Here is a 26002-nt window from a genome sequence, read left to right on the forward strand (position 1 = left end):
GCCACTGCCCTGCGCAGAGTGCGACCCAGCAGCCCAGCGTGCTGGGCTAGGGCAAACGTGGCCCTAGCCCAGCGGCCCAGCGAAGGGCTGGGCCCCCGGCCCGATTGTCGGGGACTGCCCGGGATCGTCCCGGGCAGTCCAGAAAAATTAAAATTTTAATTTTTTTTGAAATTTCGAATTTCAGCCCGTTAATTGTTATCGGGCCCAGTTTTTGGCCCGATTGAAAATTGTTTCAGTTGGTCCACGAGGCAATGAGTCAAAATTGTTTGAGCCCAAAATTTTTATGAAAATTAATTTTTGGATAAATTTTGAATTTTGGAAATTTATAAATTTAATCCAATAAATTAAATCTTAAATTATTAATTTTGGTATAATTGATAATAAAATATGATTTTATGTATAAAATTGGATTTTATATGTAAAATATGATTTTATGGATAAACTAGATAAAATATGATTTATATATAAAATAAGATTTTATGTATGAAATATGATTTTATCTATTTAAATTTTATTGCCATTGCATGTTATCCAATGAATTAATTTGGAATTAAAATTATTGGATAAGGATGATCGATTGTCATGACCAATATTATAGGTGTATGTTAGGTTGTTTACATTTGGTTTTATTATTGTTGTTGTATTTTATTAATGGGTCTGGTTTATGGCCCAATATGAATTGTCATATGTAATATAAGTGGGCTTGGTTTATGGCCCGTTCCCACCCCTAAAATGTGTATCCCCTACTTGTCATCGAAATTTATTGTAAATTTATAAAACTCAGTGGGAGATAAAGATTTGAAGACAAAAGTGGGCCCAGCAGACAATAAAGACCGAAGAAATGTAAATTGGAAGCTCAATGTAATAGGATTGATTGCATTGCATACTTGCATATTACCTAGGATTGGACTTAGACTCGTGATTGAAAACTACGGGTCAATTAGTAATGGAATCGATCATCCTAAAATAATATATGATATTATTATTGTATGCATGTTTAGACTAAATTGTATGGATCCCGCAAGCATACAAAATTTGAATGATGAGACAAATTTTTCGAAATTAAAATCCCTCATTTTAAATATGATTTAAAATTGATATCAAGATAAACAAAAGGGAATTTAAATATTGTTTAAATGTTCCCACCTTCCATCAACGATCAATGTATGAGATGCTACCCGCGGGCATGATCCGTCTCATATTATTGGGGGGGCTCGTTCGTCGGAAAGCTGTACATTGGATCGACACATGTTGCAAGTTGGGTGGAACTCTCATGGGATTGGCTCATATTATTGGGGATCTACATGGCGACCGTCCATCACAACTTAATATTGATGGGTCATCTTGACATGTCACAATAAACGGCGTCATATTATTGGGCCCTTACTGGACATGAGGTAAATAACATGGGGATTGTTTTGGAAACAATTGGGCTCTACCTTTTAAAGAGCATGGTTGGCTGATATTATTCGGGACCATGTTTTGTCAATTGGGCTCCATGTTCCCACTAAATAAAATAATTCTCTCGTTTTCACTAGAGGGTGGTGGAATCGTTAAAATAGTGGGAGTGTAATTCATAAAATTAAACTCGCCTTATTTTATGTCTTAGTAAATTAATTAAACAATCACTGATTATTGTCTGTTTCTTTTCAGTATTTAATTAAGATGAATTCGCGCAATCCACTATTCTCTATTTTCGAACAAAACAAACTGACTGGCGCAAACTATATGGAATGGTTTCGTAAGTTGAAGATTGTCTTGACCTCGGAGAAGATGTTCTACGTGTTAGAAAAATCTCCTCCGAAGGAAGCACCAGCTGATATAAGTCCGGAAGAGTTGGCCAAACTTGATAAATGGTGGGATCATGATATCAAGGCCAAATGCTATATGCAAGCTTCGATGTCTGATGAACTCCAGAGGCGATTTGAGGATACCGTGAATGCTGCTGACATTCACGTACAACTCAAGGAACTTTTTGGGGCTCAATCGAGAGCTGAAAGGTTCGATACTGTAAAAGAGTTAATGACGTGTCGCATGCGTGAAGGGACTTCGGTCCGTGATCATGGGGTACGCGTGATTTGGCTCATTCAAAAGTTGGTAATGCTTGAATTGGTATTGGAGCATGAACTCAATGTGGACTTATTACTTTTCTCTCTTCCTTCATCGTTTTACGGTTTTGTGGTGAATTTTAATATGAACAAGATAGAGGCCTCCCTTGAAGAGATGGTCAATATGCTTGTAACTTATGAAGCCACTTTAAAAAAGGATAAACCGGTTCTCTTGGTGGGCTCCTCTTCTTTTGCTAAGAAGGGGCCAAGTACAAAGGGTAAGAAACGTTCTGCCCCATCCAAGAAAACCGGACCCGAGAAGAAAAACAAGACAAATGCTTCAAACGTGAAAAAAATCCAAGGATGTTTGTCATCACTGCAAGAAACCCGGTCATTGGAAACGTAACTGCAAGGAATATCTCGAGCAGTTGCGAACTGCGAAGGTTATGTTTTATATTGAAATAAATGTTTCACTTAATACTACTTCTTGGGTATTGGATACCAGATGTGGATCTCATATTTGCAATGATTTGCAGGTGATGACAAGAAGTCGCAAGCTTAGGATGGGTGAGACCCAGCTGAGGCTCGGAAATGGTTCTCGAGTTGAAGCCAAAGCTGTGGGAGACATTTTTTTAATTTTGCAGAATGATTTTAAGTTATTTTTTAGAGATGTTTTATATGTGCCAGATTTGGTTAAAAACATTATTTCTATTTTTATGCTTGATAAAGATGGTTTTTCTTGCAATTTTGTGAATGAGATTTTCAATATTTACAAGAATGAATGTTTAATTGGATGTGGACAAATTGAAAACGATCTATATAACTTAAAATTAAAAGACGTTCCAATTAATTATGTTGATAAACCGGTAACAACAAATAAAAGGAAAATTGATAATCAAAACCCGGTAAACCTTTGGCATGCTAGGCTAGTTCATGTTTCCTCAAGGAGGATGAACAAGCTAGTGGGAGAGGGCATGTTTGATATATCTGATATTAACTCTCTATCTACTTGTGAGTCCTGCCTGAAAGGAAAAATGACTAAATCTCCTTTCAAAGGAAAACCTGAGCGTAGTCAAAATCTATTGGATTTGATCCATACAGATGTTTGCGGACCATTTAGTATTGGTACAAAATTTGGTCACACCTACTTCATTACCTTTACTGATGATTATTCTAGGTATGGGTACTTATATTTGATGAAATATAAGTCTGAATCATTTGAAAAGTTCAAAGAATTCAAGGCTGAAGTAGAAAACAAACTAGGTAAGAGTATTAAAGCACTTCGATCAGATCGAGGTGGAGAATACTTAAGTACCGAGTTCTTGGATTATCTAAAGGAGAATGGGATTCTCTCTCAGTGGACTCCTCCAATGACACCTCAGCTGAATGGTGTTTCGGAGCATCGCAATCGAACCTTGTTGGACATGGTTCGATCTATGATGAGCTTCACTGAGCTCCCACCTTCGTTTTGGGGCTATGCTCTTGAAACGGCGGTATTGTTGTTGAACAACGTCCACACTAAAGCAGTGGACAAAACACCATACGAGTTATGGAATGGAAAAGCTCCTAAGTATTCATACTTGAGGATTTGGGGATTTCCTGCTTACGTGAAGCAGACAGTGGGAGATAAGTTGGATAGTCGATCCACCTTATGTTATTTTGTAGGGTATCCGAAAAATTCAATCGGATATTATTTCTATCATCCTACTGAAACAAAAGTGTTTGTATCAAGGAATGCCACCTTCTTGGAGAAGGAGTTCTTATTGGATAAGAAAGGCAAGATGATGGAACTCAAAAAAATTCGAGAAGAACCCGAGATACAAAATAACGATCCTATACCTCAAGAATCATCACAAGACACGCCTATTACTAGAAGATCCGAGAGGACTTCTAGGCCTCCTATTAGATATGGTCTTCTTCTTGAAGGGGATCAAAGTGAACCCGACATTGGATGTGATCCGAAAAACTTCAAGGAAGCAATTTTTGATGCTGATTCGAACTTATGGCTTGAAGCTATGCAGTCGGAAATAGACTCGATGCATGCAAACCAAGTTTGGTTTTTAGTAGATCCTCCCGATGGAATTGTTCCAATAGGGTGTAAATGGATCTACAAGAGAAAACTTGGGCCTGATGGAAAGGTACTGACCTACAAGGCACGATTGGTGGCAAAAGGTTATACTCAAAGACAAGGAGTTGACTATGATGAAACTTTTTCACCAGTCGCAATGTTCAAGTCCATAAGAATCCTTATTACCATAGCAGCTTGGTATGACTATGAGATATGACAAATGGAGGTGAAGACTGCATTTCTTAATGGAAACATTAAGGAAGATATCTATATGATGCAGCTTGAGGGATACACATCCATGGAAAGCGAGCATAAGGTATGCAAGCTTCAGAGATCAATTTATGGTCTCAAACAAGCATCAAGAAGTTGGAACCAGAAATTTGATGAAACAATAAAGGATTTTGGTTTCATCAAGAACCCGGAGGAACCATGCGTGTACAAGAAAGTAGTTAGGATGCGGTAACATTCTTAGTACTTTATGTTGATGACATCCTACTCATTGGGAATGATGTAGGGATGTTGCAGTCAACTAAGATATGGTTGTCAGGTAGATTCTCGATGAAGGATTTAGGTGAGGCATCCTATATTCTAGGAATACAGATCTATAGAGATAGATCTAAAAAAATGATAGGACTCACTCAAGCAACCTACATCGACACCATATTAAAAGGTTTTCAATGGATGAGTCCAAGAGAGGACATCTACCTATGTGTCATGGAGTCTCTCTATCCAAGTCTATGTGTCCCAAGACTGACGAAGAGATAGAGAAAATGACACACATACCATATGCATCAGCCATAGGGAGTATCATGTATGGGATGATATCTACCAGACCGGATGTGGCATTTGCTCTGAGTGTCACGAGCAGATATCAAGCCAATCCCGATCAAATGCATTGGAAAGCCGTGAAAGATATTCTTAAGTACTTGAGAAGAACTAAGAATGTATTCATGGTTTATGGAGGAAGAGATCTGAAATTGGAAGGCTATACCGACTCTAGCTTCCAAAGTGACGTGGATGACTCGAAGTCAACCTCTGGATTTGTGTTCATTCTCAATGGCGGTGCTGTCTCTTGGAAGAGTTCTAAGCAGGACACCACAGCGGATTCCACCACTGAGACAGAATACATTGCGTCATCAGCTGCTGCTAAAGAGGCCGTTTGGATGAGGAATTTCGTCCAAGAGTTGGGCGTTATTTCTGAAGCTGTTGGTCCAGTCCCGGTGTACCATGACAATACGGGTGCCGTTGCTCATGCAAAGGAACCAAGGTCTCATCAAAGATCCAAACACGTACTGAGGAAATACCACATCATCCGGGAGATCGTGGAAAGAGGAGACATCACTGTCGAGAGAGTGGCCTCTGCAGACAATATCGCTGATCCACTTACTAAGCCCTTGCCAGGACCATTATTTGACAAACATCGCGAAGCAATGGGACTATGTAGTATGACTAGTTGGCTTTAGGGCAAGTGGAAGATTGAAAGAGTTGATGCCCCGCTAGCCAACTTGTGGCTAAGGGCTTTGAGAGTCTCTTTTTGTAAACAATCTTTGTTTAATATAATATACGTTCTTTAAATGACGTTCACTTTATCTTATTATTATTATATAATGATATACTATTGTTATTTTGATAAAGACCTTGAATATACTAAAGTAAGATGAGATAGTGAATATAGAGAGATCACTGTCATGAAACACATCTTATGTTCACTGTATATTCTAAACAGTTCCTAGTCAATTGAGCCGTCCACAAATAAGGATAAGGATCGCTCGAGATTGAGACTAGCATTTGCGATGCCGAGTACCACGTTTCATTGGTATGGAACATAGAGATGTTCGAAGCATGCACATAGATATTCATATGATGAATGATCGAACTACCCTATTTGAACTTTCCAAGTGGTTATCACTTATCGAGTGGATATAGTCCACGATTTTGGTTGTACACCATTAGTCCTTATTACTTGAAACATCATTGAGACTCTATATGCTAGTACTGTGCTTTGACTCGTTTACCGAATCTATTAGGGTCATCAGGTGTCGGGATTGGGTACAGTTACGACACATATAGGAGTCGATTCTTTGTTGTCAAGGATTCACCGCACACTTGCGAATGTGGATATCCTATGCAATCTGAGAAGATATTAGTGTGACAAATCTCTGGCCAGAGTACATGATGTGTTTTAGGTTACTTGGTTTCCTAGTAGCACATGCGATGCCACTATTTGATCTTCAAGATGCATTGCATAGTTATCGAATCTCGAACAACTCTCGATGTACCAATGGTTGTTGATTCGATCGGGATATATGGATGAAGGGACCGTACTGTACGCTAACCAAAATCTATTGGTTCTTGCAGGCACTATCAGTGATACCTAGGGAATCATGGGGCGATGTTGCTAGGCACTCTTACCATGATTCGTTGGGTAAGTCGGAAATTGTTGTTTCGAGTCACAAGGAGTTGTGAGCCCACGGCTAGCTATATCCCTGAACCATTGAGGGTCACATAAGTAATGGATTTCTAATCCCCGTTGAGATAATTAAATTTAAAGAGTTAAATTTAGTGAATAAAAAAGTGGGACTTCTTATTTAAGAATAGAGGGAGTAAGATTTCCTAAAATGACATAGTGATGGACATTTTTGGAAATCACTGAATTTGGATTCAGAAAATTTATCTTGACTTTAAAAGATGCAGAAATAGTTTTTGTGCACATTGGTGAAATTGGTTTATCAATCTGAGTCACGATGAATTTTATATTAATTTCTGAACATGCGGGCTTTGCTTGTCAGGCTTGAACTTATGACTAATGGGCCCTAAGCTGTTAGCAACCCACATTATAAATAAGTTATTGCTGTGCAAAAATTAAAAAAACACAAGGTCATAATTTCGAAAACCTAGAGAGCTTTCTCTCAAGGAATTCGGCCGCCCCCCCTTTCCTCTACTGTGTTCGAAAATCAGTCTGTGAATTTTTGAATTTGCAGTCTGATTTAACAGATCATATCTGTTCTATCTCATCGTAGAAACTTCTGATAGACTTTCTAGTGCAGTTTATCAGAGGGATTAAACTTCTGTTCGTGGACCTGATTGAAGAATTGTTCGTTCATCAGTTCCTGGGATATACAACAAGAGCAGATTAATCTGTTGATGTCCATAATCTCGCTTCGAGATTTTAAGGTAAAATTTACATTGTTTAAATTTTATGTTATCAATTTTAATCGTAGGAATTTGATACCCATGATATGGAATCGTTCCATATAAAATTTTAAAACTTCCGCTGCAACGGGTATCACTTTTTTTTTCGATCCGGAGAACGAACGTGTTCCAACATAAACCCTACTATAGGATACCTCTAAGATAAAGGCTCAATATGCTCATGTATGGAACATACAGTCATGACATATTGTATATAAAGGCATATAAAACATTCAATCACATAGTCCATGCAAACACATAATTCATGCATACTCAATCTGGATATCTCGAATAATACTTTCGTACCTTACTAAAGCAGATCCTAGAAGCTTCTATCTAGGTCCAAGCCTACCATGAAGCACTAAAATGCATAAATACCATGCATTAACTAGCATGCCAAACATCACCTACGAGGCCCTAAAAGCTATAATTAAACTGTGAGGACCCGGATTCTAATCATCTAACAAAGCATAAAATTTAAATAATCCACAGAGAGTCCGGACAAAAGGTAAGAACTTTTTTTTTAAAAGGGCATGAACGGACCCTGTGCACCCTCCGTTCCCGGGTCTGTGCATTAATCTGCACAAAACCCAACTTGCTGAATAAAAATGCACAGACTCCATGCACCCTCTGTGCCCGGGTCCGTGCCCAACAATTCAAATTCTTCAAGTTACTGTCTTTGAACGAAACCACATGGACCCATGCACGGACCAAGGCACGGGGTTTGTGCATGAACAAATCCGGAACATAAAAAATGCGAAGGTACACGGACCCTTTGTAGCACCTAAAATTCAATCTACTAAATCGCATGCATTAAAATTAAATAAATATTATGATTATTATTTTTAAATTTAATTGATTTAAATTTTTTATTTGAACTTTGTGCTAATAAAATATTAATTATTTATTCAAATAATTTTATTTTTACTACATATTTAAGTAATTCTTTTAATTGTTTAAGTTTACTCATTTAAATTATTTTATTATACTAATTTGTTTTAAAGATTTTAAAGGTTTAAGACTTGTGTATTCAAATGATTTTAATTGTTAAAATTATTTATTTTAAATTTTAAATAACATAAGTTTAGCGGTTAGTTATTTTAAATTATTTTAAATGTCAAGCTTATTTATTTAAATGCTTTTAACTGTTCAAGTTGTTTTAAAGTTTTTTTATTTATTCCGCTTGTGTATTTATTTAAATTGTTTTTTAAACGTTGTCGAGTTTATTTAAATTATTTTAATTACTCTGTTTATTAGTTAAATATTTTATTTATCGTTGAGACATCAAAATATTTAAAGTGTTGATTTTAGTTCCTTCAGATGTTTACTTGTTTAATTATTGAGTTAATTACTCTTGAGATTCTTGAGTTCAGTAGCTTTCGGTTCCGGCATGAGGTGACGGTGGATTTTGGCGGTAAGATTCTTAGATTTTTCCAAGATATGAGATTTGTGAAGATTTGAGGAGAATAAATCAATTTTTTATTTATTTTTATTTTTTTAAATATTTTTCAGGCGACCAAAATCGTTTTTAAGGCATTTTTTAGTTTAATTTTAGAGTTTTTCAAAAATTAGCATTTTCAAACTCGGACTAGTTAAATTCAATTTTTATATTTTAATTTAGGATTTTCCAATTTGAAATATTTATAAGTGCAAGTTTGGTAGTGATGAAGTTGTAATAAGAGAGTGAAACTTTTATAAGTGTGAGTAACACTTTTAAATCTCATACGCACACATACTTATACATACATACACATATACATACACACACTTATGCACATAAATTTAAAATACACAACAAAAAATAAATGGTAATTTATAATTCAGTCCCCAGATCTAAACTTAAATTCGTAATCAGTCCCTGTCAGAAAAAAACTTTGTTTAAACTCCCTGGGCCCACATGTTTTGTTTCGAATGAAATTTGGTACAAAACATGAAAAATATGGTACAAATACATGATATTTGAGTATAAAATGTGTTCGATCTAGTATAAATATATGATTTTCGAGTACTAAAAATTATTGATATTAATAACACATTTATCTTATTTGGATGAAAATCGGTACAAAACATTGAAAATATGGTACAAATATATGATTTTTGAGTACCCAATGTGTTAGATCTGGTACAAATATATGATTTTTGAGTACTCAAACACATGTTGCAAGTTCACATTAATAAAGATGTTTAGATTTTATACTCAAAATTATATTTTTTGTACTCGATCTTGAATAATTAGTGCTCAAATATCTTGTATTTGTACCATATTTTCAATGTTTCGTACTTAATTTTATCCGAGAAAAATAATGTGAGCCCAGAGAATGCAAACAAATTTTTTTTTACAAGAAATTGATTCTTAATTTATTTTTGGATTTAGAGACTGAATATCAATTCACCCAAAAATAAACCTAGCCCCCAACGATCTCTCTCACGCCGCCTCTTCTCTTCTTCTCCTTCCAACCAATCGACCATCAACACCAATCTCCGGAGAAGCCGCCGCCGTCGCCTTCCTCCATCACCGCCGACCAGAGCTCGATCTTTAGGAGGTGTATCAGCTGTGGTTCGAAAATCCCAGCCCATTTCCATCTCTTTTCTTGTGTATTTTGAGATTGAGGCAAGTATAGGCCGATTCTTTGGCCACCAAGAAAGGCTATTATGTTTTTCATGATGTTCTTGGGTTTATTTTAGTTTTCTCCAATTTTCTTGACCTAGTGTTTGAATCTCACGTGAAATCAGTTGGTGGTTTTGATGCTTTTCGAAAATGATACATGTTCTTGATGTTAGAATGAGTTCTTAAGCTTGGTTGGAGTTGAGACTTGGAGATTTTATGTTAAATTCAAAATTTCAGAATGACCACGCCTAGTGCCCTGTTTTTAGCTCGAAAATTTGATGATTTTCAGTAACATGTTTGAAGGATTTCAATTTGTGAATATATTTTGATGTTAAAATAAAATATGTTTCGAGAGGTTTTTGGAGGTGAAACTAGATCAATCTTGCATGTTTCTGAAAATTTCAGAAAACTCAGCGGAGTCTTGCTTTAAAACTCGATATTAGCATGTGTCCTTGGTGTTGAAATGAAGTATATTATGCATGTTTATTGGTTCTTAAAGTTTCTTTCATGTTCATAAAATTTCAGCTTGTGTTCTTGGGATGTTTGTAACCGTTTCTGAAAATTTCGGGTGCTTGATGATAAGGGGCTGCCTAGGCATGGTTTTGGGTATTTGGATGGTGTTATGGGCAGTGTTCTAAAAATGCTTGCCTAGGCGCTGGGCGGCGACCCGCCGCCTCGACTAATGCCTGGGCGGTGCTCTGGGCATCGCCCGATTAATTGATCGCCTAGGCGCGCTGCCTCAGCCGCCTAAGCAGCCTGGGCACCGCCTAGGCGCCTGTTTCCTAGGCGGTGCCTCAGGCGCCTAGGCCGTCTGGGCACCGCCTGGGTCAACTACTGCCTAGTCGGTTTATCCATTAATAAAAATTAAAAAAAAATTTAATTTTTTTAATTAATAAAAAAATCTTAAAAGTAGATATTTTAATTTTTTGAAAGAATTTTACACAAAAACTGAAAAAACATAAGATATAAAAATTATTTTCCATAGTGAAACTCATAAATATTCCAAAATTTTAATTTTTTTAGGCTAAAAAAAACCGCCTAGTCCCCGCCTAGGCAGCCGCCTAGTCGGCTAGGCGGTGGGTCGCCGCCCGACTACTGCCTAGCGCTTTTTAGAACATTGGTTATGGGAAGTGTATAATATGGCTAAAAAGTTTAGATGAGGGCTGCCCAGTGTCGTGTCATCTAGACTTGTGGTTTTGAGCCAAGTAATGGATGTATCGGCAAACGGTTGGAGTGAAGAGTTGGGTTCCGATAGGAGGTCTTGAACCATGGGTTCATTGAGGTCTAAGGAGTGTTATGGAGGTTGTAAGAGGGCTGAAACTTAGTTAGGGGGGTGATGAGGTCAATAGGTGGGAGATAGAAGTATTGGCGGGGCTTTTGAGTTGACAATTTTGGGATTTTCCGTGGAAGTTGAGGGCTTGGATTATGGATGGGTTGACCTGGACAGATTAGGGGTTGGTCCTAAGTTAAGTTTGGGACGTTGTAGTTGTGTCGGTTCAAATTGGGAGCGAAACAGGTTAGTATTGGCCAAGTTAGGAATTTCTCAATTTGGGGTGGCTAGTGCAGAATTTTGATAAGTTATGGGCTGCCCGGAAATCCATTTTGATTGGGTAGCTCGGGTGGTCTTTGGAAGCTATAACCTGGTTCTTGGGTTGATTGAGGAGGTATAGGGGATGACGGTTCAAACGAAGGTCGATTTGGTTAAAGAATGGTGAAGTTATGGATTTTACGGCTCGATGGATTTTACGGCTCGAACGCTCGAGGTGTGTGTGTTTGGTTAAGTCTTGTTTAGGGGCAGCCACTTACCATCATGTTTTCCTTATTTTAAATCATGTTTTTCTTCCTTGTCAACCATCTTGCATAATTTATTTCATAAATCGAGTAATTGGGTAACTATTATCAAAGAAAGATATTTCCATAAATGCATGTTATATGTTTGAATCGAGTCAAGAAAAGAATGAAAGAAAATATTTTACGAACAAAGTGAAATGATTGTGACTATAGAAATAACGTGTATGTGTGAGGTTGGGAGACGTTCTGACCCACCTTACCACCTGACGTGTATGTGTGGGGCTGAGAGACGTTTTGCCCTACCTTACCAAATATTGACGTGTATGTGTAGGGTAGAGAAAAATCTTGGCCTCCCTTACCAAGTATGGGCAAGATGGGTTGGGGAATACCTGAATCCTTGCGGCATAGTGCACTGCAGCCATGATCATGATCGAAACCACAGAGTCACAATTCAAGGATCTAAGTTCACAGATACAGTTTCAGTTTCAGTTACAGTTCAGTCTTATTTTGACTCGACTTAGTTTATATTCAGTTTCAGTCACGCATGAGATTAAGTAAAGTTTAAGAAAGTTCCCAAGTTTAAACACGTGAGTTCATTGCATGAATTACATCTCATATTCATTTATCATTCAACCATTCTGAGTATGTTTCAAGGTATATTAAGTACAATATTTTTAGTATTTCCGCATGTATTTTAAACCCTTGTTATTCCACGGTTTATATTTGTTGGGCCTTTAGGCTCACTATGCTTGCTTGGTGCAGGTTAAATTATCGTTGAGATCGAGGGGCAGGACCATCGAGTGGACTGCGATGCGGGCACGACACATCCCTCCGACCTATGACAAACTTCCGCAACAGTTTACTTTAATGCTTTAAAGTCTTCGTTTAGTTGATTGGATAAATGTAAGCTTAAGGGTTTATGGATTTGTACTTATGATATGTAAACCGTTTAACTATTTCACGCTTTTGTTGGGTTTTGTATTGTTTTAGAAAATTTATGTTCTTATCGTATCGTTTTTTTTCAGTCTAGTGAAACTTTTTTTTGATGTCTGTGACAGGTGAGTTGTTATATAAACAGATAGGTCATGGAGAAATTTTTATAGATTTTTGAAAACTCGTATTTTATTTAATTATTATTTATAGTAAAGATTGGAGGTAGTTTCACCCTCACCCGGACCTAGGCACGGGGTCCGTGCCCTGCTATTTTTCTGAAAAAAATAAAAGAACAGAAAACAGTTCATGCAATCCAAAAACAACTCCAATACTCAAATCTCAACATACAATATGCATAAATCCAATACATGATAGTTTAAAGTTGCACAATAATCGATCTAGTAAAAAACATGCATCAATTCTAAGTTCTACATTTCAAAATACAATCCAAAGGAGTTCGAATACAAAGTTCGACTTTTAAACCAAGCCCTCACTTCTATCGTCAAAATCCCATCTAGTCATGCTGCCTCTGACTCAAACCTATCCCACCTGTTGCCAAGTACAAATACAAAGACAAGAACAACAACCGGATAAATCCAGTGAAAATACAATTTCCAGTAAAAGAGACAAGACAAACAATATCAATTAATATATCCAAACATGATATACCAAAATCCAAACATATAACTTCACGAAGTATATCAATAACATGAATAGCAATAACTCCATTCTAAATGCAATAAAATGCAATGCATGTCTTTAAAAATTAGGGATTATCAGACTCAGATAATCGAAAGGAATTCAGTTCTTCAATTCTTCTGTTGGGATCCCGAGGGTAAAATATCACAACAATTACACCGACTCTCCCCTCGAGGTGGATGATGTATATTTCAATTCTCTAGACTCCGAAGCAACTATAGAGAGTTGATCGGCCATTGTAGTAAATCGCCTACCAATGCCACTCGACTATAATCCCCAAAACGTCTAATTCTCAATGAAAACGAATCAATCGGCTCAATATGAATGCATGTAAAATCATAATACATTCAATCATATAATTCAAGAAATTCAATTAAACATGCAAGTATGTGATTCTTTGGAACACTCGAATCAAGTCGGATTCGAGTAACTCGTCTCATTCAAGTCTAAGTCGTCTTATACCTCTTTAATTGGTTCTTTGTAGCTAAAATCCGGAAAAGCTACAAGAACAAGATTTCTAATCAGAAACCGATCAATTGTAGTTCAACGACTAAAGTAAACTCGTTACCGTTCTCGATCAAATCTTCAACGATTCAAATTCTGTCAATTCTGAACTCCACAATCTTCAGTCAAATATGTACGGACATAAATACAATCCAATATCAATCAATCCAATTCAAACAAATCCCAAAACGCAATCAAACTCCCTAAAATTTGAAAATCTCAAACCGGCGGCATAACAGCTATAATCTGATCAACCGAAAATCACAGACATCAGTATATCGATCCAAACAACTCATAACAACAACAATTCAACCAAATCAACACAATACCAACAAATCTAAAAACCCAAACTTTTGAATTATGCTTCCAAAATTCCTAACAAATCCGAACGTCATTCTTTTTCTGATCCGACTTCGAATATACGATTTATGCTAGCTCAAGAACAACATATCCAATAATATTTCAATTCTAACGGCATCCAAAAATCAAATTATAGTTGATCAAAGAAAAACTTACGGTACAACGGAGCTCTCGCAGCCGTGATCTCAAATATGCCTTTAGATTGGATTTCTACCGGACGGATCGTGCAGAAACTGAAATCACAAAGCTTGAAGTTCATGTTTTGTTCATCAATGGAGGAAATGGCGTGGAGAAGAAAGAGGAAAAGAAAGAAGACTAGTCAACCAATCCTTTAAGGGCCAAGAATATATATTAAATCCCATTTTTGCACTTTGGTCCCTGAATTATTCAAAAATTTCAATTTAGTTCCTTATCGAATATCAATTAAATCCTCAAATTTTCTAATCTCTGATTATCCATCTTAATCTCATAAAATCTCGATTAAGCTAATTTCGGAGCGTTACAATTCTCTCCCTCTAAGAACTAATTTCGTCCTCGGTTCTATCTCAAAAGATAAGAGACAATATCAGGATGCAATACAAATTCACCTCTCAGAATAAGTCTATAAAAATTTCTGCTCCAAATCGAACTCTGTCTCAAAAATATCTTCTTCAAATCCGGATCGGCTCCACTGCACTATCACAACTGAATCGGGTTGTTTCGGAGCTGCTTCTCATTCCGATCAAAACTCTGAATCGGTCGAAGCATCTCGATGACTCACTATAATTGGTCTCGACGGTAGAAGAACATAAGAAGAATCTGGTGATAATCCGTAACAAAAGACGGAAGACACAACGAGAACACCAGAAAGGAACGGAACAAAACAAGTCTGTAGGCAAGATTGCCTATCATCTCCAGACTCTATTGAGAACAATCAATTTCAGAGACGACTTCTTTCTCTTCTCATGTCTGACAAAGCTTCTGGAAGCCGAAACCTTCAGAAAACTCGGTCTTCCTGATCAAAACACAGAGATCTGCGTCTGAAATTCGAATACTTCATTTATCGATCCTGAGCCGTCGTTAATCTCATCTGATAATTCTTCATCTATCCATTTGAACCTCGAAACAAATCTGGTCCCAAATCAGGGAACCCAGAAAATCATTCCCAACAATCGAGATTTTCATTTCTGCTCGTACAACTCATCGAAAGATTCCATCAAGATAATCATCTGATAGCTTCAATATTGTACTCAACTTCACAAGGAGTGAAGAAACTAGCCAAATAGTGCTAAGTCAAGCACTACGGCTCTACAATATCCTCTAAAAATCTGAATCGTTTGATCAGGTTGTCCATCGTTATGAGGAAATAAAACTGAACTCAGATGTAATCGAACATCAGAAGTCTCTTCGAAGACTATGCCCAAAAGAAAAGGCGACTCAAGGATCTTTGTATGAAAAGACTAAATTCGGCAAATCAAGCAATCTGACAATCCTTCCAACAAAATTCAATCATCTGATCGAGTTGGAAATTCATTTTGTACGGAAAACAGTAGCATATTCCATCAATCGGTTAAACGTACTCAAATAGCATCTTAAACTCGGGTTGCTCGATAGCTTCGGGACAACATAGGTTGAAACGTAGTCCCTAATTCATTCTAAACCAGAATAAACTGAATAACCATCAATCAGGTCATTCTCTCTCTCTCTCTGTTTCAACTATTGACAATTTACAATATCAGAATACATACCTCGAACATCATTTCTCATCTGCTACAACTAGAACTGACTCTTCAATCATCATATACCTTTCGATCATCTAAAAGAATACTGAATAGTCTGCAAAGTGCCAATCCCAAGATACTCTGTCTCAAACCAAAACATCCGACACAACAAAACAATTATTCACAAAATAAGGCATCAGCACTGACCTGAAACTCAGACTATACCCAGATCTGATTTTTCTTCATCGGATTCTGAAAAAATCAAATCAGATTTCTAAGCGTTCTCAATCTTCTCAATCAACTTTGGTTTGGCTCGAACGAAAGAATTCTGATAAAATTCCTATCTGAGCCAGACTCTAATCAGAAGTATAGCAATCATCGTTCAAAAGAAATACATCGATAAGAATAATGATAGAGAACAGAGCATTCGGCTCAAAATCTTAGCTGCTGCATTCGATTCCTCCGGATCATACTAGAATTTGCAATCAGACTCTTCATGACCATATCATATTCAGTTCGAACTGCGAAAATCAAAACTTCAACTTCTAAGATCAAAACAGATTTCGGAAATCTCTTCGCAAAGAAAGTGATGTCAGATCTTCCAACAATAAGATTGCTGCGAGACTCAAATCAAGAATCCGACATTGAGTCTCGTGCGTCTTCAACTGCCTCGAAGCATAAGATACTACGTGATCTTCTGAATAAAATATCTCTGTTGTGAAAAATACTCGCAAGCGTAAGAGTGTCAAGTTTTAATAAAGTGATGAATCAAGTATCATTCCCACAAGGAGTTAATTGAAAATATTCAATACTTATAATTAAAATAGTCTTAATTTTATTTAGAAAATTAAACTTTAGAGATTTGCTGACAAATTAAATAAATAAAAAAGTTTTTAAAGCGCGCGCACACACAATCCTTAAGAGATTATCAATCAAAGAGAAATAGTCTAGAAATTTTGATTTCACCTGGTCTCGACAATATTCATTCCTAATAAATCTATTTTCATGAGTTCAATTCAATTAATAACCAAGAACACATAAATTATATTATTTCCCTCTCCCGAGTATTAAATAGAGTGTATCAATTACAGATCGATTCCAATATCCCTATTAAAAATTTACTTGTAATGATATGTGTAAAACAATGTTCTTTCTAGGCTCTATTAAAGTTATTAGCTCTCCCGAGTCATATAAATAATTAATAATGTGAATTCTATCGATCCTATTATAAATCCTCTCTCCCGAGTGCCGGATTCTAAATAAATATGACAAATCAATTTATGACCAGTAAATTGACAAAATTTTCAAAACTAGAATCACAATTAATTTAGAAGAACTCAATTCAATAAAATCAAAAATTCATAAACATGTCTTGACCAGGTTACATCAACCTCTAGATTTAAAAAGTTTAGTTCATAATAAAAAATAGTTGAAACCAATTCATATTCATGAAACTAGACATCAAATCAATAATATAAATTCAAGAGAAAAAAAACAAATCCAAATATTCGATCTTCCGCGTCCGGACGATCTATCTTCGTCTTTGTTCTTTGATGTTATTCCAACTTGTGCATAATTTTCTCTTCCAAAGTCACCAAAATTTTCTCTCGATCGATCCTTGACGTGTTTCTCTCTATGCGGCGACTTCCCCTTCAATTGTGTGCAAAATAATCCCTTTTATATGTGCTTTAACTCCAATAAATAAAAGCCCACGAAAGTCCGAAGGTTTCCTTCCCGAAAAACCCAAAAAATTGAATTTCGCGATGGCGCGCCCACGCCTGAAGAGAGGGGCACCCGCGCATGTGATTATGTCTCCTGGATGCTCAAAATTTCTCATCAGAAGCGCCCACGCGTGAGGTTAGGCGCGCCCGCGCATGCCTCTCGGGTTAGAAAATCTGCATCGTGCGACAATTTTGAAAAAATCATATCTCCAATATAACCGTCGGATTGAGCTGAAACTTTGACAGCAGCTTTAAAATATCCTAGACATTATTATGAACGTTGGAGATTTGATTTTGATGCCTCAATAATTCCCAGTAATTTTCTGAAGTTGGTACTTCATAATGCATCCCTCTCCCGAGTATTAAAGTTTTGCTACTTTTGCACCAATCCTTGCAACTCACAAAAACAACAACTAATATACATAATATCCACTCGATACATCACAAAAGCCAAGTCAAATCATATATAAATTAAGTGCATAAATTGCACCTATCAAATTCCCCTAAACTTAGACTTTTTCTAGTCCCGAGCAAAACAATAATGAGTAATCTATCGGCCTCCGAATTTTTACAATCCAAGATTAAATACACATGTAGGCTAATTTTCTCAAGAGTTCTCGTGTGTGTGTGATTTTGCCAATCTCATCTACCCACCCAACTTTCGATAAAATCATGCAATTTGTATGCTTCACAGGTTCATTAATCCCTCCCTCAAGTTTCAAGACACTCTCCACCAAGTTCAACTTCTAATTGCACAAATCAACAAGATTTTTTCGGTTAATATTAGGCTCAAGTATAATCAGCAGGAGATAAGCATCCATATGTATATCAATGTAAACAAGGACTCATAATTAGGGATGGCAATGGGGCGGGTCTAAACCCGCCCCCGCATCAAACCCTCCCCGACGGGGCGGGTTTAGACCCGCCAAAGCGGGTCCATAAGCGGGTCCGGGGCGGGTCTCGGGTTTGGCCAAACCCGCCCCGGACCCACCCCGCCAAAGTATTATATTTATATAAATTTAAAATATTCATGTATATATATAAATATAAAATATATATGTAATATTAATAATATATAAATATATTATTATACTAAATAATTAATATTTTATCCATAATTTGAATGTGTAATATTATTGGATTGAAATGAATTTATTTTATTATGATATATTTAGTATTAAAATAAATCATTATAATGTTTTTTAGCTAATAAATATTAATTAATTACAAGTTAATAAATTTAAACTTTTGAGAATAATTTTTTTTTCTTAAATATTAAAAATCTATATTTGAAATTAAATTAAATGATATTTGTTAATTTTTAATATTTTTATTTTTTATTTTAATAAATTTAAAATTATTTAATTTATGGCGGGTCCAACGGGTCTAACCCGAATTGGACCCTCCGGGTTCGCGGGGCGGGGCGGGGCGGGTCCAAAGGGAGACGGGGCGGGTCCCGGGTTTAGCCAAACCCGCCCCAGACCCGCCTCGTTGCCATCCCCACTCAGAATTCAAAGCAAATGGAATTGAATATTTTCAATTTGTGCAGGATGATGAGTAGTAAAAATTTTTTATTTGCATTGCCAAACATTAGTCTTGGCTTTCTTCTACTCCATACATCTCCATCTTTATGTCTTGCATTTGGACTAGAATTTCAATCCATTTTTTTTTCTTTTCAAGGTCTCCCCTCACCTTACTTTCTCCGTCATTACTTTTCTTTTAACTTTTTAGCTACTCAATTTATTTTGGATTTTTCATGATTTATATGAATAACAAATGAATAATGGCTAAAAAGGCTCAACCAATTCAAAAATGCCTAAATCACTTCTGTGCTCTTAAAAATCTACCTCAGTTTCAAGTAAAAATCACAAGAGTTAAGAATCAAATCCTCTAATCCATGCCACAAATCCACATAATTTCTCTAATTGCTAGGAGTATCGAAAATCATGGCATTCGTGCATGTAAGTGAGAAATCAAGATTAAATATCGCTAACATGAACTTTTCAGCCCAAAAAATTATTTTCATCATAGGCCAACACAAGTACACATCACTTTTAACTCAAACCACTCAACAAAATTTTCAAATTTTCACACACCCCCCCAAACTTAAATTGTGCATTGTCCTCAATGTACAGTAGTAAATCAAAACAAGGACACATACCTTGGGCACCAAGAATCAGTACTCGGCACCATCTTTTTCACTTCAAAGCTCTTCATGCAGGGGTGGCATCTAAACTTTCACCGCTTCAATGTTTTTTTACCTACACAACTCAAAATTATTATTGATGTTTAGTCTCAACATGCACAAAAGATAAAAAAAATAAAAAAAATAAAAATAAAAACAAATCAAAATAAAGCAAATAACAAAAATAGCTTGGGTTGCCTCCCAAGAAGCGCTTAGTTTATAGTTCATAGCCCGACTCTATGCCGCTTTCAGCCCGGTTCCCTCGATTTGTTGGAGGTTTTTCCATTCTCCTTCACCCTCCAAACAAAATCAACAACCCTCTTGAACTTAGATCGCTTTTTCTTTTTCTTCATCTTCACCAACTTCGGATTATTCTCTCTTGGCAATTTTACAGCACTAACAACTTCGCAGCAACATTCCATCTTCTTTGATTGTTCAATCAGGAACACCTTCTTCGTGGATGGTTTTTCAGCCTTCTTGAACACATTAAAATTAACTTTCTCACCGTCTACACCCATCGTCAACGTACCTTTATTAACATCAATCTTGGCTTCAGCAGTAGCCAATAACGGTCTCCCCAAAATTAAAGGCATATTTCCGTCCTCCTCCATATCCAACATAACAAAATTCGCCGGAAAAATAAACTTATCTACTTTTACCAGAACATCCTTAATGATTCCACGCGGATATTTGATAGATTTATCGGCGAGCTGCAATGCGATTGTCGTGGGCTTCACCTCCCCAAGTCCTAGACTTATGAAAACAGAAAAAGACATTAAATTAATGTTAGCTCCTAAATCACAAAGTGCTTTATTAAAATTAGAAGAACCAATAATACAAGGAATCGTAAAACTCCTGGATCGTTTAATTTCTGTGGTAGCTTCTTTTGTAGGATAGCACTGCACTCTTCAGTCAGGTTGACAGTCTCAAACTCCTCCAACTTCTGCTTCTTAGACATCACCTCCTTCAAGAATTTAGCATAATTTGGCATTTGTAGCAAAGAATCAGCGAATGGAATATTGATGTGAAGTTTCTTTAAGATCTCAAGAAACTTGGCAAACTGTTCATCCAATGCCTTCTTCTTGAATCTCTGTGGATATGGAAGTGGCGGCTTGTACATCGATTTTAGCCCAGGTTCACACTGTTTCTCATCGACTTCTTCCTCAATTTTATTCTCTTCAATAGCAGGTTCTTGGACTCCAACTGCTTTTCCACTCCTAAACTCTATGGCCTTACAGTGTTCTATGGGATTCACCTGAGTGTTACTTGGGAACTGGACACGGTTGTTATCTTTCAGTGCGTTCGCCAACTGTCCAATGCTAGTCTCAATGGATTGCAACACCGCGCCCATGTTGGCCACGTGCGTCTCTAGGCTGTCTAAGCGAGTCTCAGTCCTCGTCATCTTCTTACTCGATTCCTGCACAAAAGTACTAACAATATCCTCCAAAGGAGGCTTACCTTCACCCTTATTGCTGTAGTAACCCAGAACCCATTTTAAGATAATAATATATTAAACATAATTAAGGGTTAGTAATTAACCAATTCTGAGGCTTAATTGGACTTCAGAATTACCAGATGGATCGCTACATCTAAAGGTAGTAGCCAAGTTCCACTTTACATGCTATGATATGACATATAATTTTAAAAGTGGCAAAACATGATTAAGGAGTCCTTATTTGGTGAAAATAAGTGGAAAATCAGCTCCGGAACGTCCGAAAATGGTAGGAAGGGTCCCGGAGGTCTCGGACAGTTCGGAGGCACCGAAATGAGTTCGGACCATCCGAACTCAAATACCAAGTTCGGACCATCCGAACCTGGGTTCGGAGGATCCGAACCCAGCTCTTAGGAGGCTCCGAACTCAGCTAGTTCAGAGGCTCCGAACCCAGTTCGGAGGCTCCGAACTGCCCCAGACAGCAATGTTAGATGACTAATCCGCGATTTTTGACAAGTGTAGTACATGCAGGTTCGGAGGGTCCGAACCCAGTTCGGAGGCTCCGAACTCCGACGGATTTTCGGCTATAAATAGGGCTCTTCGGAGTCATAATTTGAAATTGATAAGTGCATTTTGTGCACTTAATTTGTATATGGTTTTACTTGACTTTTGGAATTTATTGGTAGATATTGCGTGAAATTGTTGTTGTTTTTGTGTTTGTAGAAAGTTATGGACTTCGATGTGTTCAAGTGGAAATAAGTTTAAAAGATGGAAGTTTACAAGAAAATTCAAGAGTTGGAAAAGAGAAGAAAAAGGCTGAGTTCGAGCTGGAGGGGCGCCCGCCCTATCCCTAGGCGCGCCCGCGCTGTTACTGAAGAACTCTAGAAGAAAAGTCGAGATTAAGGGGCGCCCGCTCTGACCCTAGGCACGCCCGCGCCGTTGAAGAATGTTCAAAAGTGTGTTTTGCGAATTGAGAGCGTGCCCGCCCTGTCTCCAGTGCGCCCGCGCCGTCGTCTGTTTGGAATATTAGAGTCCGATTGTGTATGGAAACTTTGGGGATATTTTTGGTATTATTTTGGACGATTGTTAGGTCATATTTAGGGGATTTTTCGGAGTCATAGGAACGATCTATCAGCCGCCAATACACACAATATTCGAGAGAACACTTCTGTGAGTTTTTGGAGTTGAAGAACTGAAGATTGCTTGGAACAAAGACGAAGACTTTTTGACCGGACACAGAAGAAAGACTATGGATTTGTTTCTTCTTTTTATTTTCTTTTGATTGTTGAATTATGGTTGAGATATTAAACATTATTTGGTTTTTATTGAATTCGAGCATGAACTAAACTTTTCTAGTCTAGAGGTTGACGTAGCTTGGTTGAGACATATTCATGAATCTTTGATTTTAATAAGTTAAATTTCTATAGATTAATTGTGTTTCTAGAATTGAATGTCTTCTTAATTTATTGGCCATAAATTGAGTTGTTATATTTACTTAGAATCATTGCTCGGGAGAGGGGATTTTGAGTAGGATCAATAGGAACTACACTGTTAATTGTTTATATAGCTCGGGAGAGTATATAGCTTTAATAGAACCTTTAAGGAACATCATTTTACACATATCACTACATCTAGATTTTTAATAGGGATATTGAAATCGAATTGTAGTTGATACACTCTATTTGTTGCTCGGGAGAGGGGAATAGAATAATCTAAGTGTTCTTGGTTATTAATCGAAGGAAATTCATAAAATAGATTAATTAGGATTGAATATTGTCGAGATCAAGTGAAATCAAAACGTCTGGAATATTTTTCTCTGATTGATAATTTCTCGAAATTTGTGTGTGTGTGAGCTTGATAATTTCTCTTTATTTATTTTATTTATTCTGCAAAATTCTCGACGTTTGATTTTCTAGATAAAATTAATACTATTTTAATTACAAGTATTGAATATTTTCATTTTACTCCCTGTGGGATTGACACTCTCTTTCATTATACTAAAAATTGACACTCGTACGCTTGCGAGGAAATTTCACAAGAAGTTTTTGGCGCCGTTGCCGGGGAGTAATTTTGATTATTTTTTAGTCTTGTTACCAATTAGTCGAAGTTTTAATTTAGAGTTTTCTTTATTTTGATTTAAGTACTAATAAATTGCTATTGTTCTTAATTGCATTTTATGCGAAGATCTCAAAGTGCAAATTCTTTGCTCTTTGATCCAGAGATTGAACGAACTTCAAGAGCTTTGAGAAAAGCTAGGAGAGAAGAACAATTAAACATGGCTGAAGAAGATGTCAATGAATTGCCTTTGGTGCCAATTAGAGATCATTTCAGGACAACGATCCAGGCTTACTATTCTGGAATCGCTAGAGGGACAATAAATGCCAACAACTTTGAGTTGAAGCCGGCCTTAATCAACATTGTTCAGCAAAACCAATTCAATGGAACTGCCACAGCTGATCCTCACTTACACTTGCGCACTTTTTTAGAGATTACTGATACTGTTAAAATAAATGGTGTTTCTGAGGATACAATACGATTACATTTGTTTCCTTTTTCTCTCAGGGACAAGGCACGGAGTTGGCTGCAGTCATTGCCACTAGGACGCATAACAACTTGGGAGGGCATGGCTGTGAAATTCTTAGAGAAATTCTTTCCACCATCCAAGGCAACCCAGCTGAAGATTGAGATCATTACCTTTCAACAGCATGATTCAGAACAGCTATACGAGGCATGGGAAAGGTACAAAGATTTGTTAAGGCGTTGTCCTAATCATAATTTTGCAGATTGGGAAGAAATAGAGTTTTTCTACAATGGACTGAATGCGCCTACAAGAATGTCTGTGGACTCTGCTGCTGGAGGTACCATATTTGCCAAGGACCCCATTTCAGGCTTATGATATGCTGGAACAAATGACTATCAATAGTTATCAATGGCCATCTGAACGTATGGGAGTCAAGAAAGGAGTGTACAGTATGGATCCTCTTACATCCATTACTGCACAGCTATCTGCGTTGAGTACACAAGTGGCCTCTCTGAACAAGGTGAATATCGCAGAACCTGTAGGTGTGTCGGTTGCCATAGATGAATCTCATCCACCTGAGGAAGCTCAATATATAAATCCCAGAGGCTATGAAAACTATCGAGGTAACCCTCCTCCTAATACTTATCATCTTGGTTTACGTAACCATGAAAACTTTTCTTATGCCAACAACAAGAATGTGTTGAAACCCCCTCCGGGATTCAATACAAATCAAGGGGAAGGTAAAGCATCGTTGGAGGATGTGGTGTCTACATTTGTTACTGAATCTAACAAGCGGATGTCGAGGACTGAAACTCGAATGGACATCATGGAGACACACATGTGTAGTTTGGGAGCTATGATGAAATCCATGGAGACACAGATTGGACAGATTGCAAATGCTTTGAAGGATCAAAACAGAGGACAGTTTCCCAGCAATACTGAAGTGAATCCAAAAGAGCAGTGCAAAGCAGTTGAGTTGAGAAGTGGGAAGAAGTTAGAAGATAAAGAGCAGAGCAAAGCCAAAGAAAGTGAAGAACCAGTGACTGAAGAAATTGTGGTTGAAGAGCCCAAGAAGGAAGCTGAATCCAAACCGATGTACAAGCCACAACTTCCTTATCCACAGCGGTTTAAGAAGAAGGCACTTGATGAACAGTTTTCCAAGTTTCTAGATATCTTCAAGAAGATACACATCAATATTCCATTTGTAGATGCCTTGGAACAAATGCCTAATTATGCAAAATTAATCAAAGATGTAATGTCTAAGAAGAGGAGATTGCAGGAAAACGAAGTAGTGAATTTGACAGAAGAATGTAGCGCAATCCTGCAGAAAAAGTTGCCACAAAAGCTGAAAGATCCAGGGAGTTTTACTATCCCTTGTTTTATTAGTGGTTCTAAGGTAAATAGAGCTTTATGTGATTTAGGAGCCAGTATAAATTTAATGCCTTTTTCTGTTTACAAAACTTTGGAGCTTGGAGAAGTCAGGGCGACCACCATCACATTACAGCTGGCTGATCGGAGTATCACATACCCACGGGATATTGTGGAGGATGTTTTGGTAAAGGTCGATAAGTTCATATTTCCAGCAGATTTCGTGATTTTGGACATGGATGAAGATGAAGAAACTCCCTTGATTTTTGGGAGACCTTTTCTAGCTACTGCACGCGCATTGATTGATGTACACAAGGGAGAACTCACACTTCGAGTTGGTGGTGAAGCGGTGATTTTTAATATTTATCACACCATGAGGGGCCCAAATGAGGTAAGTACATGTAAGAGCATTGAAATTATTGATTCTCATAACTCTTTTTCATGTGCAGGAAGTATGGATCCGCTCGAACAATGTTTGGTGGCGGACGAGGTGGTTGAGAAGGAAGAGGATTGGGAGTTACATGAACAAAAAGTATTCCCAGAAAGCGCTCCGAAAGAAAAAATGGTGAGTTCTAAGGAATCTGAAACTTTGGAAAATAGTGCACCAGAGGTATCCCCTGAAACTCATGATCTGAAAGCATTGCCTGCGCACCTATGTTATGAATTTCTTGGTGAAAATTCTACTTGTCCTGTTATTATATCTGCTCAATTGTCTGCTGTAGAAAAAGATAAGTTGTTGAGAGTTCTGAGAAATTTTAAAACCGCTCTAGGATGGTCAATTTCTGACATTAAGGGTATTAGTCCAACAATTTTCATGCATAAAATTTTGATGGAAGAGTCGTATACTCCTTATGTTGATCATCAGAGACGGT

At 37.2% G+C, this 26002-nt stretch overlaps 1 long non-coding RNA gene and 1 other non-coding gene across 2 annotated transcripts; one reads left to right on the plus strand and one right to left on the minus strand.

Annotated features, from left to right (window-relative positions):
• Positions 1-9700: 9700 nt before the first annotated feature.
• Positions 9701-12714, plus strand: LOC140892238 (uncharacterized). Its single transcript, XR_012152763.1, has 2 exons — positions 9701-9919; positions 12470-12714. It is a non-coding gene; the product is annotated as an uncharacterized lncRNA (long non-coding RNA).
• An 11199-nt stretch (positions 12715-23913) lies between these two features.
• LOC140894204 (small nucleolar RNA R71) lies at positions 23914-24019 on the minus strand. Its single transcript, XR_012153750.1, has one exon. It is a non-coding gene; the product is annotated as a small nucleolar RNA R71 (small nucleolar RNA).
• Between the last annotated feature and the right edge of the window lie 1983 nt (positions 24020-26002).

Source organism: Henckelia pumila, chromosome 3 (genome assembly GCF_033568475.1).
Source record: "Henckelia pumila isolate YLH828 chromosome 3, ASM3356847v2, whole genome shotgun sequence".
Taxonomy (NCBI): Eukaryota; Viridiplantae; Streptophyta; class Magnoliopsida; order Lamiales; family Gesneriaceae; genus Henckelia; species Henckelia pumila.